Source organism: Mobula birostris, chromosome 13, assembly GCF_030028105.1.
Source record: "Mobula birostris isolate sMobBir1 chromosome 13, sMobBir1.hap1, whole genome shotgun sequence".
Lineage (NCBI taxonomy): Eukaryota > Metazoa > Chordata > Chondrichthyes > Myliobatiformes > Myliobatidae > Mobula > Mobula birostris.
In genome coordinates this window covers 34,781,938-34,801,009 of record NC_092382.1, presented here as the reverse complement: position 1 = coordinate 34,801,009, position 19,072 = coordinate 34,781,938, and positions in this window count along the sequence as shown.

Here is a 19,072-nt window from a genome sequence, read left to right as displayed (position 1 = left end):
TGGATCATTTCCTAACAGCTCATTGCACACTTCTACATCAGGAATTCTACATACTGACTAAGGGCACATTTGACAAACTCTACCCCATCTAGTCCTTTGACAGTATGGGAGTCCCAGTCAATATATGTAAAGTTAAAATCACTTACTGACTCAACCTTCGTTTCTTGGCATGGTCTGCGATCTCTCTACAAATTTGTTCCTCTAAATCCCTCAGACTGTTGCATGCAACCAAGTCCCAATAATGGCTACAATATCAGAAATCCCTGTCCTGTGCTCCTCTGGATTTCGTACAATGCTTCATGCATTGTGATATACACAGCTCTGCACATTCATCGCACCATGCTCGAACATTTGATTGCTCACTCTATGTGAGGTCTGAACAACATCTGACTGGCGTCAAGAAAATAAACTCTCCCTGATTGTCACAAAAACAAAGGAGCTGATTGTGGACAACAGGAGGAATGGAGACAGGCTAACCCCGATTGACATCAATGGATCAGTGGTTGAGAGGGTGAACAGCTTTAAGTTCCTTGGCATAAACATCACCAAGGATCTCACATGGTCTGTACATACTGGCTGTGTTGTGAAAAAAGCACAACAGCACCTCTTTCACCTCAGATGGATGAAGAAATTTGTGGTGGAGCCCCAAATCCCAAGAACATTCTACACGGACACAATTGAGAGCATCCTGACTGGCTGCATCACTGCCTGGTATGGGAACTGTACTTCCCTTATTCGCAGGAACCTGCAGAGAGCAGCGTGGACAGCCCAGCGCATCTGTAGATGTGAACATCCCTCTATTCAGGACATTTACAGAGACAGGTGCGTAAAAAGGGCCCAAAGGATATTGGGGACCTGAATCACACAACCACAAACTGTTCCTGCTGCTAACATTCAGGAAAAGGTACCACAGCAAAAAGACCAACAGGCTCCAGAATATCATCTTCCACCAGGCCATCAGACTAATTAATTGATTTCTCTGTTATATTGACTGTCTTATGTACAAACTATCTATTATAAATTACACATTGCACATTGAGACAGAGACATAACATAAAGATTTCTACTCCTCATGTATATGAAGGATGTATGTAATAAAGTCAATTCAGTTTAATTCACCCTCTCCAATATTTGTTCTGTCATTCTGGCTCCCTTTCCCCCTACAACTTATGTTAACCACATCACCCCTCCCCCCACACTAGCACTAGCAAGCCTTACCACTAGGATATTAGTCCGCTCTTGTTCTGTTCCCCTAACTAACAAATCCCCTCTCACCCCTTTGACTTTCCTCTGCCAGGTAATCCCCCCAACAGTTTCTAAAGTGGTCCACCTCTTGTTGTGGGGGATGACCACAAGAGTACTCTGCGATGGCTATTTAAACTCATTCCACTTCCTGATGCTCACCCAGTTTCCTGTGTCCTGTACCTTGGGTGAAAATCACCTCTTTTCATGTCATAGGTATCACCCAGCCCCCCAAACTCCCGGATGATCCAAATTCATTGATTTCCAGCTCCAACTCCTTAGAGTGAAGGGTTACAAGCTGTAGCTGGATGCACATCTTGTAGGTGAAGGCATCAGGGACACTGGAGGTCTCCCCACTTTCCCACCAATGTCACCTGTAATTTGTAACAACCAGTGTGCACATAAATCTTGTACTGTGCATTTTTCACCCAGTGACAACATGTGCACAGTGAATTTTATACAGAGAGGTATTCATTTTAGCAGCTAGGAAATCACTGTCGATAGGAACTTTGATCTCCTCTGGGTTTGATCGAGTTCATCTGCACTCTCACACAACCTATGCAGCAGGCCTGTAATGGGTAATGAAGGATTTTCTCACCAGAGCTTTTGCACATTGTCCATATGTGGTTTTCTTGCTAAAATACACTTCAAGAAGTCAGATTTCCACATATCACTACACTTCTTCCCACTTGCAAATTGTCCAGCAACTTTTGCATCACTGCAATACACACAGGTAACACCAGTTTCTGTATTGTACATAAATATTTCCCCTGAACCCTCCCCCAAATGAGGTGAACTCATTGATGGTAATGCCAATGAATATAAAGGGAGGCGCAGTAGTCTGTCTCATTGGAGTCTGGCACATTTGTGATGTGAAAGCTATTTGTTGCCCAGGGCAAAGGTGTTTGATATCATTATCTTCACAGAGTGAATAGGTCAAAACATGTCCTCACGGGTAGAAAGGTCCAGAACAAGAGGAGGTAGAACAAGCAACACACACAAAATGCTGGAGGAACTCAGCAGGCCAGGCAGCATCTGTGGAAAAGTGTACTAATGCAGAATTCCGGCATTTTGTGTGTGTTGCTTGGATTTCCAGCATCTGCAGAATGTCTCTTGTTTGTGATTGGAGGTAAAATAAAGGTGATTATCAGAACTGGCGATGTAAAAGATTTTGTTCCCTTTCTCCGAGTTCCTAACCCTTTGATGGCTGGAGCTCAGCTCTGTCTGAGAGATCCATCGGCTCCCATTCCCTCATCAGCCGGAAGCTCCGTGGGGTCAGGGTAGGGATCGTGGGGCTGAGAGAGGGAAGAGAACAGGACTGTTCCGGGATCGCGGGGTCATAGTGTCCGGATTCACAGCAATTGCCCCTCAGTCGGTGGTGAAAACGGTCTCACGGAGATACACTCACCAGCAGCGATATCCGAGGCCTTTTGTGTACTGCGCATGCGTGATATTCGGGACTTCCCGAAACCCTGACGCCTGCGCATTCGATCGGTGCTTCAGCGACAGCGAAAGTTGTTACGCTGAGCTTTCAAGTTAATCACGGTGCCGTTGAAAGTTTCTGCAAGCACCGGCTCAAGTACAAACCCCAGTTTTTTTTTTGTGTGTAGAAAACTCAGCACCTCTTTTAACGAAGAAAGCACTCCCTTAAAAAAATACAATTAATATCAGCAAACTTTCCGCGTGTTTAATGCCAAAGTAGAACGTTCTTACAAATGCAGATATAAAACACAAGAGATTCTGCTGTTGCTGGAGATGTGGACACATACACATAAAATGCTGGAGGAACTCTGCAGTTCAGGCAGCAACTAAGCAGAGGAGTACACAGTCAATGCATGCTGAAGGGGCTCGGCCTGAACGCTGCCCATTTATTCTTCTCCGCATTGACTGCCTGATCTGTTGATTTCCACCAGTATTTTGCAGAAATTAACCACATTTTTCCGATCAACCAGTTTCCAAATGTTTCTGATCTTTCATTTTAGCCGCATCCTGCTGATCTGATTCCTCTTCCTCCTCCTCCTTGTAAAGTCTAGTTCCCATCTCTTCCTGGAGCCCCAAAGTCCTGACTCAGGCTGGTAACTCTTTGGTTTCTGACTCTGCTCCATCGAAGATTCACTCTTTAGTCTGCTGTCAGACTTTAGCAGTGCATTGCAACAACCCAACTGTCTGAGGCACAGTCCTTTGAAATTAGTGAAAATGACACCAAAAGTTGAAAAGAGCAGGGAAGGAGGAGTTTAACCGCCTTAGTCCGGAGCCCTGAAGAACGTGAAAACCACAGTGAACTCATTGTCTTATTCAGCCTGGAGACAATCATGCAGGGAATTCATGCAGGTGTACAAGATGATGAGAGGCATTGGTTGTGTGGATAGCCAGAGGCTTTTCCCAGGGCAAAATTTCCTCCCTGATGTGAAGTTGCTGGTGTTGCAGCAGCCGGGGTGGTTTAGTAAAACTCTTTGCTCACTCCGGACAGAAATGTGGCCTCTATTTATTGTGAACTCACCGGAGCATCACAAGGTGGGTTAACTGAATGACTCTCTTCGCACACACGGAGCAGGTGAACGGCCGCTTCCCAGTGCGAAGCTGTTGGTGTATCTGCGATGGCCGACTGAATCCCTTCCAAAATGAGAGCCAGTGAATGACATCACACTGCTATCAACGTCATGGCAATGTATCCAATCAGATCACGGACATGGACACGTGATCGGACTCTCCTTGTAGCGAGTGGGGCGCTGTCTTCTCCAGCATCTCCGCCTCCACATTCAAGGATCGGCGGCATTCAAGCGCTGGTGAACTGACAGATACAGCGGAACTAACGGGCTGTAGTGTTTGTGGTTCCCATACTCAAATCCTTTGACTTTTCTACACTGTTAAAAGTTTACAACGCACGTCAGCGAGTGAAGGACAACATTTCAACTTAGAAAATTTTAGTCTCCATGGTTATTTCTGATAAAAAAACAATTTCACAGCTGAAAACATTTCGGAGGAACAAGAAACACACATACAAATGCTAGTGGAACGCAGCAGGACAGGCAGCATCTCTAGGAAGAGGTATAGTCTCGTTTCGGGTCGAGACCCTTCGTCAGAACTAACTGAAAGAAGAGATAGTAAGAAATTTGAAATTGGAGGGAGAGGGGGAGTTCCGAAATGACAGGAGAAGACAGGAGGGGAGGGGTGGATCAAAGAGCTGGAAAGTTGATTGGCAAAAGGGATACGAGGCTGGAGAAGGGAGAGGATCAGGGGACGGGAAGCCTGAGGAGAGAGAAGCGGGGGGGGGGGGGAGAGCCCGAAGGGTGGAGGGCAGGCAAGGAGTTATAGTGAGAGAGACAGAGGGAGAAAAAAGAGAGAGAGAACAATGGGGGAAAATAACAAATATATTTTAAAAATAAATAAGGGATGGGGTATGAAAGGGAAGAGGAGCATGAACGTAAATTAGAGGGGTCAATATACATGCCATAGGGTTGGAGGCTACCCAGACGGAATATAAGGTGTTGTTCCTGCAACCTGAGTATGGCTTCATACATATCAGAATGGGAATGGGACGTGGAATGAAAATGTGTGGCCACTGGAATAACAAGACCCTTCTTGGGCCTGCAGGTTGTCCCAGTCGGTGTTGTAGGGACCGGTGCTCGGAGCCCAGTTGTTCCCAAACTGTGTCAACAGTTTGGCTCAGGGACCAAGTCAACATTCCCCAGTCTGTTATTGACAAAAAAATGCACATTTATATCGTGAAAATGACACCAACTGTATATTAGATCCTGAGAGTTTCGGGAGTTTGGATAAATTAAATGAGGGTGTCTGCGGGTTTTTGTTTCCCGGGGTTTGTTTCCACGTCCTGATATCGATGGAGTGAAGCGGGAGTTCAGAGCCGACACAGCGGGGTCCGATACAGGTCAGACGGGGTAAGTTACAGGCGACACTCCGCTCCGGGACCATCAGCACCGGAGCATTTAAAGTAACGCCGCAGTAATTCCGGTCAGAGAGAATATTAAATGAAACCAACATGGACACTTTCTGATCCGATCCCCTGACAGAGTGTGAAGGAGCCGCGGCGAAGAGTAGTTGCAGAATTTAAAATAAGCGAGCCGAGCCGGGCCCGTGTGGGCGGAAGCCGAGGAGGAGATCGATGCCTGCGAACGGGGGAAGTAAATCCGCAACGAGCTTTGGAAATTGTCCGTGGACAAAGTCGGAGACAGCAGGGCTGAGCGGGACCGGACAGTGTGAACAGATGTGACCGGATCGCGGGAATCATTGTCGCTGAGAAAGTTGCCAAGGCTTTCTCGGCTTTGCATATCAGTCAGAAACCTGATGGACAGAGATTTACACTGATTTTCCGAAGCGTTCCCGGCCTCCTTCCCGAACCCTGCTCTCCGTGCAGTCAGCGCCCCGGACCGGAACGTTTCTCCCGGCATCGGCACCTTTGAGGCGCCGGTGATCGCCGCCTTCCGCGTTTTAAACCTCCGGGAATCAGCTGCCCCACGCAGCGGACAGACAGTAACTCACTCGCTCTCTCTGTTGCTTCCCAGTGAATTTAGTGGCGATGGTGATCCTGTCCCGGGGAAAGTGCGGCCTCTCCACCCGCAGCACTCGCTACCTGGTGGCCACGGCAGCGGCGGATCGACTGACCATCGTGTTTGCGGTGATATTGTGGCGGGTCGGTTACTATTACTTCCCCGGGACTTTCCTGGACATCACCCCGTGTGCAGTGTGATCTCTGCCCTGGGAGAGGCAGCAACAGAAAGTTCTGTCTGGTTCACCGTCACTTTTACATTTGACCGGTTTGTCGCTATTTGTTGCCAGAAGTGGAAAATAAAATATTGCACCGGGAAAACTGCGCCTGTGGTTCTGACAACAACCGGCGTTCTGCTCTGTTTTAACAATGTGCCCTTCGTCTTTATATATCGTCCTGTGAAAGTGATTGACAATACACCCTGGGACTGTATTGAAATACCGGGCTACTATACAGATCCCGGGTGGGTGGGATATGACCGGCTTTCTCCCGTCCTAACGCGCATTACTCCCGTTCGTGTTAATACTGTTCAACGCTCTGACAGTCAGACACATTTTAGTGACTAGTCGTGTCCGTAAGGGGCTGAGGGGTCAGAGCAAGGCGGAGAACCGCAGTGACCCGGAGATGGGGAGTAGGAGGAGGTCTGTGATCTTACTTCTCACCATCTCCGGAAGCTTCGTCATCCTGTGGTCGGTGAGTGTTGCCGAATTCCTTTATAACACCATTGCCGGACTGGATCAAAATAATTACAACGATTCTGAATACATGTTTCAACACACCGGAGACATGCTGATGATATTAAGTTGCTGCACACACACGTTTATTTATGGGGTAACTCAGTTCAAGTTCAGAGAGCAGTTCATCAGCGCAGCGAAATATCCGCTCACGTCAATTATTCAACTAACTAACAAATAACATATCTAAGCTCTTCTCGGAGGCCGTCGCAATGTTTTCGATCTTGACTCTACAGAACCAATGATTATTGTAGAACGTGGCAGCGGGGAGGGTAAATCTGGTTTCGAGCCCGAGAAAAACACAGCCCAGGAAAACCGTACCCCGCGACTCCACTCCTACCGATTCTTCAGCTCATCCTACCATTTATTTTCAGTTTCCACCATATTCCCGCGCTCGTCACCGCCAGACCCATTTCGGTCTGAGAAAACGGAACAGGTTCTGGGGACATTCAAGACCAAATCGGCAAAAAATGCAACTCATTTGTTACCTTAGCCTTTTGCAGAAGAATGAAGAAATCACCAGGGCCTGTTATTGTGGCAAATCACCACCAGGTGGCAGTGTTGTCCATAATAGGGACATGTTTACAGACATACGGAGGGGTGGAGGGAGCTGGAAGCCAACCTCGCAAGTGGCTGAAATACTAAACCTGCCCCAAACTACTCTCTTTACGCTAGTCAGGGTCCCAAACAGTCCTTCTCTGTGAGGCAACTCTTCAGCTTCGTGCCAGACGGGGTCATCTGCTGTTTTCTGTTCTCCCCGTATGGCCTCCTCGACATTAGTGAGAACCGCTGTCGTCTCTGCACTCTGACCCAATGAGATGCTGGAGATGCAGAGTAACATACACAAAATGTTGGAGGAACTCAGGAGGTCAGATAGCTTCTAGAGAGTGGGGGGGGGGGGAAGCATAGCAGAAATTTCTTGCTAAGACTCTTCCTCGGAAATGGAAGGGGTGGGGTATGCGGAATAAGATGTTGGGTGGAGGAGAAGGATTAAAAGCAGGCAGGTGATTGGTGAAGCCAGGTAAGAGCGAAGGTGAGTGGGCGGGGAGGGGGGAGGTGAAGTGAGAAGGAGTGAGGTGGTAGGCAGAATAGGCAAAGGGCTGAAAATAAGAAATCTGAGAGGAGATGAGAGCCGACCATGGGAGAAAAGGATGGAAAAGAGGCACCAGAGCGAGCTGATCGGCAATGGGCAAGAGAGGAGGTAAGAGGGGAGACAGAACCGAGAGGGTGGGGTGTGGGTGGAAAAAAATGTGGAGTAGAAGTTAAAGATACCGATGTTCATGCTGTCAGGTTGGAAGCTACACAGATGTGTTATGAGGTGCTGCTCTTCCAACCTGGGAGTGCTGTCATCGCGTCAGTCTAACAATGATCCGGCATGTTGGAATGGGAAGCGAGAGTGGACTGGCCACCGGGAAATACGTTTTATTGCAGTCGGAACGAATGTGCTTGACAAGGAGGTTTTCCAATCTACATCGGGTCTCGCTGAGGTGCAGAAGGTCGCACTGGAAGTGCCGGATACGGTAGATGAACCCGACAGACCCGCAGGTGATGTGCTGCCTGACCTGGAAGGCTGAATCGAGCCGAGGGAGGAGGTAAGTAGGAACGTGTAGCACTTCTCTGGCTTTGCAAGGTTACGTTCCAGGAAATAGATCAGTGGGGGGAGACGAGTGGACAAGGAAATCCCTGTGGAAAGCAGGGAGTTGGGGTGGGGTTCAGTAAAAGATGAGCTTGATTGTTGGAGACAAGAGAAGTTGTGGAGGTGACTGGGATATGGAGTGAAGGTGAATTTTCGGGAAATGGAGCAATTGGGTGTGAGATCGGCATCAATGGTGGTGGAAGGGAAACTGTATTCTTTGAAGAAGCAGGACAACTCTGACGATCTGGAAAGGAAAACCTCATCCTGGCAACGAATGTGGCGGAGATGAAGGAACTGAGGAAAAGAAATAGCTTTTTTCACAGGAGGCAAGATGCAAGGAGGGTTAGTCAAGATATCCAAGCAAATCGGTAGGTTTATAAACAAAAAGCGTGAGGGTGTTTTATGAGCCCTGCCATCCGCCACGGCCAGTGTCTTTCTCGAGTCAGCTGTCGCCTGAATGCACCAGGGTGGATGGTGGAGGGTTTTGCAGAGATGGCGAGTGCTGTGGGGGTCGGAAGGGTTTATAGAAATAGGGAGTGCTTTAGGGCTCGGAAGAGTTTTCACAGATGGCGAGGGGTGTTTGAGCGTTTCTCTACCACTGAGGGAATATACTTTACTTGTAGTTCCAACATGGCATTTTTGTCTGCAACAAAATGCAACCCATATTGTATCAGAGTGTTTTACGAATAATGTTTGTGCAACATTATGCTGAGGGAACCCGAGTACCTAACTGCAGACCCACAGTCCCTACACTGTATTATATCTGCCACTTTTATTTCTTTTCCCAAAGTGCCTGACTATACAGTTCCCTACACTGTATTCCATCTTCTATGATAATCAATACATTATTTCAGATAGGACAAACCATAATAACCATTCAGATATAATATTACGGGATAAACAAGAAGGAACAACTCCCTCAATAGATAATTTGATTTTGCTTGAGGGCTCGATACATAGAAAACAGTCGGGGGTGGGGAGACAGTTACAGAAAGCGGCAGGTGGTCTTGCAAAACGAAAACCATGATTTCACTGTGTGGGTCAGAAAGTTCGATGGGCTGAGTGGCCAATTTCTGCGTGGTATGTTCACAAGAAAAGCTCTGACGACAGTTAACGTAAATCCATTTAATTCGAACGGACCATAACACATGTAAATTACCTGTCGCCGAGTCAAAGCCGAACATTGCAGTAATTCTATCATCCAGGCCGCTGACACAGATGATAAGCAACAACGGACCCAGCACCGATCCCTGCGGCATCCCACTCCTCACTGGTCTCCAGTCAGAGGGTCAAACCATCTTTTAGCATTTGCTGGCTTCTCCCGTTCACCACATCCAGCATTTGCAAGCCCCTGAACCTCAGACCACAAGACAGAGGAGCAGCATTAGACCATTCAGCCCATCGAGTCCGCTCCGCTATTCCATCATGGATGATCGCGGATTCCACTCAACCCCATGCACCTGCCTTCTCTCTAGATCCCATAATGCCCAGACTGATCAGGGAACGATCAACTTCCACCTTAACTATACGCACGGACTTGGCATTTGCTGGCTTCTGCTGCAAAACCGATGTCGAAGCCAATTTATCACCACATCTAGCATTTCCAACCCCTAAGACACAGGAGCAGAATAAGGCCATTCAGCCCATCGGGCCTTCTGCCCCACACAGTGAAATCATGGTTTTCGTTTTGGATCTGGCCCAGCCGAATGAGACTGAGTCACCCGGCCTCGGGTTACCGGCAGCCCGGTCATGGCATTAGGTAGCTCTGGAACCACAGTATATTTTTGAACAGGATTGGCGAGGATGTGGTGGTCCGATCTACGACAATCGAGCATGGCTTTAATTTTAGACTAGGGCTGGATTAGACAATCTGTGACCTGGAAGAATGGGCAGTGCGTGACTTGGCTGAATGATTTTTTTTCACCTTCTGTCCGTCCGTCTGTATTGATTGTCAGTAAGGTGGAGACTTTATTTCCGATCGGCACACATTGTGGTGTTCCGGTGAGGAAATCGAGGATCCAGTTGCAGAGGGAGGTAGAAAGACCCAGAGGTTTGAGCTTCTTGATCAGAAATTGTAGGAATAATTGCGTTACTCGTTGAGATACGGCCGATAAACTGCATTCTGATGTAAGTACTCGCATTGTCAAAGTAATACAAAGCCGCGTGACGAGCTCATGAGATCACAACGTGACCTACTGTGGATACAGGCAAAATGCAATGGACCTCTTTGCTGAGGGAGCAGCTAATTCTAGCCATAGCAAACCTCTCAAAGATTTCACCGCAATAGCTTGTGTTATAAATTATAGTCTGCAATACAGCTGACGCCACTCTTCTTGGGCACGGGTATGATTGTTGCCCTTTTGACGCAGGTGTGAACTGCCAGCTGTAGAAATGAGAGATTGAAAATGTACTTAAACACACCCGCCAGTTCGTTGGCACGGCTCTCAGAATCCTACCAGGTACCTCACGGGTTCTGTCGGCTTGCCAATGTTCACCATCTTGGAAGGCTGTTTGACATCGGCCTGTAAGACAGATATCAGATACTGCAGGGATCCTCACATCTGTACTTATAATCTGGCTTTCAAAGCGTTCATGAAACTTGTTAAACTCATCCGGGAGTGAAGCACCACTGGCATTTATGATATCAGATTTTGCTTTGAATGAAGTAATAGAATGCAGACACTACATAAATTGCTGGCAAGACAGCATCTATGGAAAAGAATAAGCAGAGGGAGTTTCGAGGCTAGTGACATTTGAAGTTTTCCGTTCCTCCAGAACCATCTGAGAATCAATTCATTCTGGAAAGATCATTACCAATGCTTCTACAATCTCTTCAGCCAGCTCTTTCAGACCCTGAACTGTATACCATGCGGTCCAGTTGAGGTAGCTACCTTTAGACTTCTCAGATTCCCAAGAACATTCTCCATATTAATGCAGTTTGATGCACCTCTGCCCCCGACACATTTCCAGCTTCCGGTATACTGAGAGTGTAGTAGTGGAGACTGGTGCAAAATGTTAATTCAGTTCATCCGCATTTTCCGTGTTCCGCATTATTACATCCCCACCATATTTTTTCAGCGGTCTGATGTACACTTTCGCCTCTCTTTTACACCTGATGTTGCAAAAGAAGCTTTTGACATCATCTTTAATATTATTGGCTAGCTTACCTTCGTATCCTATCTTTGCCTACATAATTACTCTTTTTCTAATTGGCTTCTGCTGTTTTTAAAAGCTTCCCCATCATCTAATTTCGCACCAAATTTTGCTCGATTATATGCCCTCTCTTTGAATTTATGTTGACTTTGACTTCTCTTGTTAGTCAAGCTTGTGTCATTATGTCTTCAGAATAAGAACATAAGAGCAGAAGAAATAGGAACAGGAGTAGGCCACACGGCCCATCGAGCCTGCCCCGCTATTCAATAAGATCATGGCTGATCAGTCCATAAACTCAGCTCCATCTACCTACCTTTTCTCCATAACCCAAAATCGATCTAACTGTATTTTAAATATATTTAGTGAAGACGTCTGAACTGCTTCCCTTGCAGAGAATTCCACAAATTCACCACTCTCTGGGAAAAAGCAGTTTGTCCTCATCTCTTCTCTCCTGAATCTTGAGGAATGCCCCCCTCTTTGAGATGTATATATCCTGCGCCTTCTGAATTTATTCCCTGCATTCCAGCCACTGCTGCTGTGTCATCATCTCTGCCAGTGCGAATATGTAATCCTTCTCGCCAACCCCTCTCTCATGCCTCTGTATTTCCCTTTATTCCACTGTAAGCATCTTCTCTTAGCTTTTCATTCTCAAATTCCAGGGTGAATTCGATCATATTATGTTCAATTGTCCCTAAGGGTTCTTTTAACTTGAGGTTTCCAATCAATTCTGGTTCATTGCACAACACCCAATGAGGAATAGCTTATCCCCTTCGAGGCGCACCCACGAGATGCTCTAAAAAGCCATCCCGTAGGCATTCTAGAAGTTCTCCCTACAGGAATTTAGCACCAACCTTATTTTTCCAATCTATCTGCAGATTGAAATCCCCCCCTGACTATCGTAACTTCGTATTTTTGGCATGCATTTTCTATCTCCCGCTGCAATTTGTGGTCCACAACGGAATCAGTTCAGTTGGCCATTGCATAAATAATTCATTTGGCTCGGCACAAAATTGCAGTCTGTTAGGCCGGATGCTGTGCAGTACTGCTCTCCATGGTCGAGAAGTTTCGGGGTAACAATGGTGAAAGGGGTCAGTGGGTACAACAGGTCCGCTGGAGCCTAATGTGGGAAATGTGAGATCACCCACTTCTGTAGGAGAAATGGAAATGCTGATTATATTTAAATGATGATGGACTGAGGTGCAGTAGCTAGGGAAGGTGGTCAAAGGTGCATTGTATTTATGGTAAGGGTTATTAGGGACAGGCTGATCCAAATCTGACACTTACCTGATTTCTCTCTGTCTCCATCTCTGGTAACAGACTGTCAGCCGTCATCTTGTATAAACCTACAGATTTCCATGGTTATGCCGAGAATGCCCTTCGCTCCCTATCCCCTGTTAAATGGCTCCTACCTTGTCCCAGTTTCTTCTCCTCCACCGCGTCTGTTGCGAGGAAGCGGCTTTCCACGTCAAGACATCAGAGAACGTTGCGACCTCTCCCGCACCTCCATTATTTCCCGTACATCCGCGCTCAACCTGTTCTCTCGCTGCCGTAATACTGATAGTTCGTCTTGTCCGTTCCTACCATCTCTGCAAATTCCGCCATCTCCAAAGAGATCTTACTACTAAACATATCTTTCCCACCCCAGCACCCTGTTTCCACAGCAATCGCTCCCTCCGCGATTGTCCTGATTATTCGACCCTCCCGACTCCAGTCCCTTATCCCTGCAAGTGGCGCAAGTGATAGAACCACCCCTCCCCATGGCCCCTCGCCTCCATTCAGGCCTCAAACAGTCCTGCCGGGTGAGGAAACACCTCTGAATCTGCTGCCGTCCAACATTCTGTCTGGTGCTCCTGACATTGGTGAGAACCGTTGTAAATTGCGAGCCGTTTCGTTGAACACTTCTGCATAATCCGCCACAAGTTGGATTTCCTCGCGGACTAACAATTTAATTGCGATTCCCATTCCCATCCCAACGTCTCGAACCATAGTCTCTTCTTGTGCTTATTGTAATAGTTGCTGTGTATAACCTAGTCCAGCTCCACTTTCCCATGAGGAGCACTGCCTTGTATTCCATCCGGACAAACTTCAACCTAATAGCGGGTCTTCCTACTGGCCTAACATTTTAACTCCGATTGGCATTCCCGTTCCCACGTCTCGATTCTTAGCCTTTTGTAGTATTTATTGTAATAGTTATTGCGCATAAATCGGGTCATCTCTTACACCTCCCTCCCCATTCTCGTGTTGAAAAACACCTTATGTTCCCTCTGGTATGATGGTATGAATACTGATTTCTCCTTCCGATAAATAAATTTCCACTCTTTCTATTCCCCATTCTGATCCTTCACTTCTGCTCACCAGCCTATAACTTCCCCTTGTTCCCATTCTCCTTCTTTTTCTCCTATTGACAACACCCCTCTTTCCAGATTCCTTCTTCTGCAGCCCTTGACCTTTCCATTACTTGACTTCATCTATCACCCTCCAGCTGGCCGTTTCCCCATCCCGCATTTTGATTCAGATATCTTCTACTTTACTTCTCAGTGCCAAAGAAGGTTTATGGCCTGAATCGTCAACAGTTTCTTCTTTTCCTTTCTGCCCACCTGTTGAGATCCTCCAGAATGGTATGTCCATTGTTTTGCACTTCCAGCATCTGCAAACTTCCTCGTCTTGAAGTGTGATAATTACTGTAACAGTTGTTTGAGTTTTGTGGAGATTGTACCTGGAATAATGTGCTCCCCATACTAACATGGGTTACATAGACCAAAGAACAAACTGCCGGAGGAACTCAGTGGGTCGGACAACATCTGTGGAGGAAAATGGACCGTCAACATTTCGGGCCGAGACCCTCCCTCTGGACTGAGAGTGGACAGGAAATAGTCAGAGAAAAGAGGTGAGGGGTGGGGATGGGGCAAGAGCTGGGGAGTGAGAGGTGGATCCAGGTGATGGGGGGAGGTGGGAAGGTGGAAATAGTGACAGGAATGGGAGGTGAGTGGTTGGGGCAACACGGGGCTGCAGAAGATAGTATTTAATACCATGGAGGATTATCTAAGAGGTTAGAGAGTATCTGTTTTAGAGGTTCAGCAGACTGATTCCTGGAGGACGATGAAGATCATTGATCGTCTTCGCATAAAACAGAGGTCGGCAGATGTGTGGAGACCGAAGGGATCGGGGAAATGGTGATCAGACAGGAACATGTGGCTAAGACTGAAGAGAAACCGCCATCTTGTTGATGGTCTGAGGGGCGGAATGGCCACCTCTTGCCATTCAGTCCCTCATACTTGATGTTTCAGTGTTCCTGTCCTGTGAAGTCCCGGAGGAATGTTAATAGAAATTTGTGTTTGTAAGTATAGAAGTGATTTGAATGAAAACAGCACAATTCCAGTTTGGGTCTGAATTGTGTATTGGACCGGGATGGGAATCGAACCTCTAACAAGATCCCGCACGGCAGATGAACTGGAAGGTTAGGTCACGTGGGATTCACGGGGCGGTAGCGAGGTGGATTCAGACCGGGCTCGATGACAGCAAGCAGAGTGTGATGATTGAAGATGTATTTTGTGAAGGAAGGCTTCTGACGAGTCAGATGTGTGGGTCAGTGGCGAGACCTCGTTAATTCGTTACTCATGCCATTGATTTGCATATGAATGTACATGGCACGATTAGGAAGTTTGATACTAAATTTGGGAGTCTGGTTGATATTGCAAGAGGTTGCAATGAATTTCAAAGGGATCTTGGTCAGTTATGGATCTGGGCCTAGAAATGGAAAATAGATTTCAACTTGAACAAGGGAGCGTTGGTGCACTTGTCAGACCAGGGTGGGACTGATGTAGTGAATGGGAGGGAACGGAATGTTGTGGAACGGATTGAGAAACAAAAAAAATCATTATTGCGCAACGCAGAATACAATACAGATAGAAAATAGATACATGGTTCCTACACACAGGCTCAGCTCTGTAACAGGGTCTTCCATCTGAAATATTACCATACTGACTGCCTTGTTGAATAATTCCAGCAGTTTGTTTTATTTATGTTAAAGATGTTTCTCAACTTGCTGTTTTAGATGTATGGCGTGCCTGCATTGTGTTTAACAAGGTGTCATGTAACTATCTGATAGTAACCAGGTGACATGCTCAAAGATATATTGACCGGCGTTTAGGCGATAATAATCATCTTAAAATCCCGCCGGAGAACGTATAGCGGTACAGGACAAGATGTCACGATGCTATGGGTAAGGTTGCATTGTTCAGGATGTCAGAGTGTTTCTATATAGACTCAAATCTTATATTGCCATAGGTGTCAATGCCAGGCGACGTTAAACTGAAAGGAGACGGTGAGAATCAGGTATGACTGAGAAATCTGTATAATTCAGTGACGAGAGGAATAGATGTTCCATTGTCAGCAGAAAGGTTTCACCCAACACTGCTGTAACAGCTGTCCATTACTCACCATAGCGCCACCAGTGGTAGGAGGACCAAAGCAGTGACCGCTGTCTGCTCAACCTGCCTTGTCATTCTGTTGACACATCGCTCCCGGACTAAGACACAAGATTGTTTCCTAAAAGGGAATTGCCTGCAGTATAGCGAGTAGACATCCCGGAGAAGCCCGGCATAGTACACAATCCATAGAGAGAGCGAAATTTGGTATTGTGTGACTGTGCAGCAGTTGACGGACTTCTACCGGGACAGGCTGAAGCAGGACATGGAAGGAGGGGTGCATGAAGTAAGCCTGACGTTAACGGCCGAGAATCAGTTCAGTTGTGTAGACTTAGTGTTCAATGGAAATATGACAGGAAGTTTCGGTTTGGGAAGACCGTTAAGATGTCAATGAGAACCGGGGCATTATCAGTGGGTGCCACAGGAGCTCGAGTATGTTCTGTTCTGGGTGGAGATAATTGTGTTACAATCTGTAATTGCAAACAGTGTGAATCGGGGAATACTGCCATGTTGTAATGTGTAATCATTGAATAAACCTCCACTGGAAAAGGCAAAGGAAAGGAAACAGGTGTCAGCCGGTAATCCGATGTCATGTTGGACACTGGCGGACTGAGGAGATGATTTACATCATCATTTCTGCAACTTCTCTGCAACTAATCACTCTGCTATAAAACCCTTCCAGACTTCTTTCTTCATTTGTGATCGCTATTTTCTGACTTCTGTTTTACACCGTCAAATCTGGTGAGGAATGATTTATGGATTTGGAGGCACGTCAATGAAACGAGTCACAGACCATCCAGGATCTCATTGACTGGTGGACCAGGTTCACGGTGAATGTCTCTCCGTGTGCTCTGCACTCAGAATGTACAGTCCATGAACAGACAGGATCAGCACCCGTCCGGGTGACTGCTCAGTGTGATCCCATTACAGAGCACATCATTTACTTCTCATTCTCTGTGTGAATCTGTCAGTCCCCAATATGTTCACTGTTACTCTTCACAGACAATCTCTGATCTCGCTGATAATCCTCAGCACAGTCCACGGAACCTGAAATTCATGTGTGTCGGTGTTGTGTGATGGACACTGTGGAAGAGTGAGAGATGGGAATTAGGACAGAGAAACCGAGTGTTGTGGGATTGCAGCAAGAAAAGGTGCAAAGGACTCCAAATATCTCTCAATAATATTGCAATTAACTAAATTGTGACCGTGTGGATGAGAAGCTCTCTACATCGGTAAGCACATTGTGTCTGTGAAAACGGACCCTGGGACAGTGCATGGGCTCAAGCGATTTTAAAGTTTCATAATCGCAGACTGAGCTGAAACACACAACTGCACAATTAACAGAGGAGAGAGTGTAGTAAAGACAGACATCGTAAAAACTATTAATCTTAAAGCAGCCCATTTTCATCTGATTATTAGAAGCTCTTGGACGGAAACGTAAGGAGTCTTGGCCAAAACCGTGGTTCAGCCGCTCTCACTTCCAAGAAAAAGAAATCCACAGATGTTATTTTTTATATGGGACCAGAGACAGACGAATCAGGAAGATTACACAGTGCTCACGTTTCTGTCACCTCTGTATTTGTTTTTCTCGTCCAAATTCAGACAATAAAGCCCCTCAGTTTCCCTGCACCATGGATTTGGTACATCGCTACAAATTGCCTGCAAACTTGGTCCTCACTATTCTTTCTGTTATTTGCTAAGGAAACAGGCACGGCAATGGAATGCCCACACCTATTTCTAATAACTAAACAGATTCTCTTCCTGCTTATTGAAGAACATCATTTCTACCGCTGTCACATTCTGTAAAGTAACTATTTCAACAATCAGTCTTTTCCTTCGCTCCCAATCTCGCCCGAATACGTTGAACAGAGAACTTGCACACTCCTAGCAGAGCCCTGACACAGTCGCACCTCACACTGTAAGATGACACGCACCATTGAATCCTTATTTTAGAAAGGATATACTGACATTTGAGATGGTTCAGAGAAGATTCACGAGAAATATTCCACGAATGAAAGGATTTCCGTATCAGGAAAGTCTGGCAGCTCTTGGGCTGTATTCCCTGGAATTCAGGAGAATGCGGGGTGGGGGGGGGGGGGTGGGGTTGCGGAATCTCATAGAAAGACTCCGAATGTTAAAAGCCCTGAACAGATTAGATATGACAAAGTTACTTCCCATGGTAGGGGATTCTAGGACAAGAGGATTGAAAGACGTCCTTTTAGAACTGAGATGCAGAGGAATTAGTTGAGTCAGAGGGTGGTAATTCTGTGGAATTATTGCCACGAGCAGCTGTGGAGGCCAAGTCATTGCCTGTATTTAAGACCATAAGACCATAAGATAGAGGAGCAGAGTAGGCCATTCGGCCCAGCGAGTCTGCTCCGCCGTTCAATCATAGGCTGATCCAATTTTGCCAGTCATCTCCACTCTCCTGCTTTCACCCCCATATCCTTTGATGCCCTGGCTAATCAAGAGTCTATAAGGCAGAGATAGATAGGTTCTGGAAGAATTGGATCAGCCATGATTAGCCTATTTCTGCTCCTATAACTTAGGGTCTTATGGCACGGTTCTGCTACACTCTGAGACCCTTCACAACCCTGGCCGGATCCTGACACACTGGGAGACTCCACACAACCCTGGCAAGGTTCTGAGACACTGTATTTGCATGGTTTTATTTGCCACGGACTCAATCTGTAAATTTCGCATTCTCCATTTCGGTTTACACATTCTCCATATGTCTTCCCAAAACGTGTTGGTCGGTAAATTTTTCGCCACGAATTGCTACAATGCCATTACGCACGAGGATATTATCCGAGTGAGCGAAATCTTGATTAACAGGAAGAAAAGTGAGGAACAGGACTTGTGAATGCTTATTGAAATGACAAAGGGCCAGGTAACGATCTTGTCAGAATGGTCCTGACTGTTCCAGTCCCAGTGCAAATGTCACCTACAAATACCGCAGGCAATGAGGGTACAATCCTAGAGAACTTTTAATTAGATCACATCTGAAGTGTGAAGAAAATTCTGATATATTTTCTCAAAAAGATGATACCCTACAGACAGGGAGATGATGTAATAAAGGATTTAGAAGTCGAGTTGGTGTATTGTGAGAGACTAAATGGGCTGAATGTTTAGAAGCCGGAAGGGACCCCATTAAAATGTTTATACAATGTGGAATCCCGCACTGGAACATGTCTACAAAATACTTCGCTGGGCAGTCTAGTCACTAGATAGCCTGCAAACGGTTTAGCAACAAAGTGAGGAAAAATCTCTTCACTCAGATAATAGAAACACTGTGGAACTATCTACCGTGGCAGGTACGCAAAAGTTCTGGCACAGAACTCATTTAAAACGATGACCCTTTTTTGGGAAATAA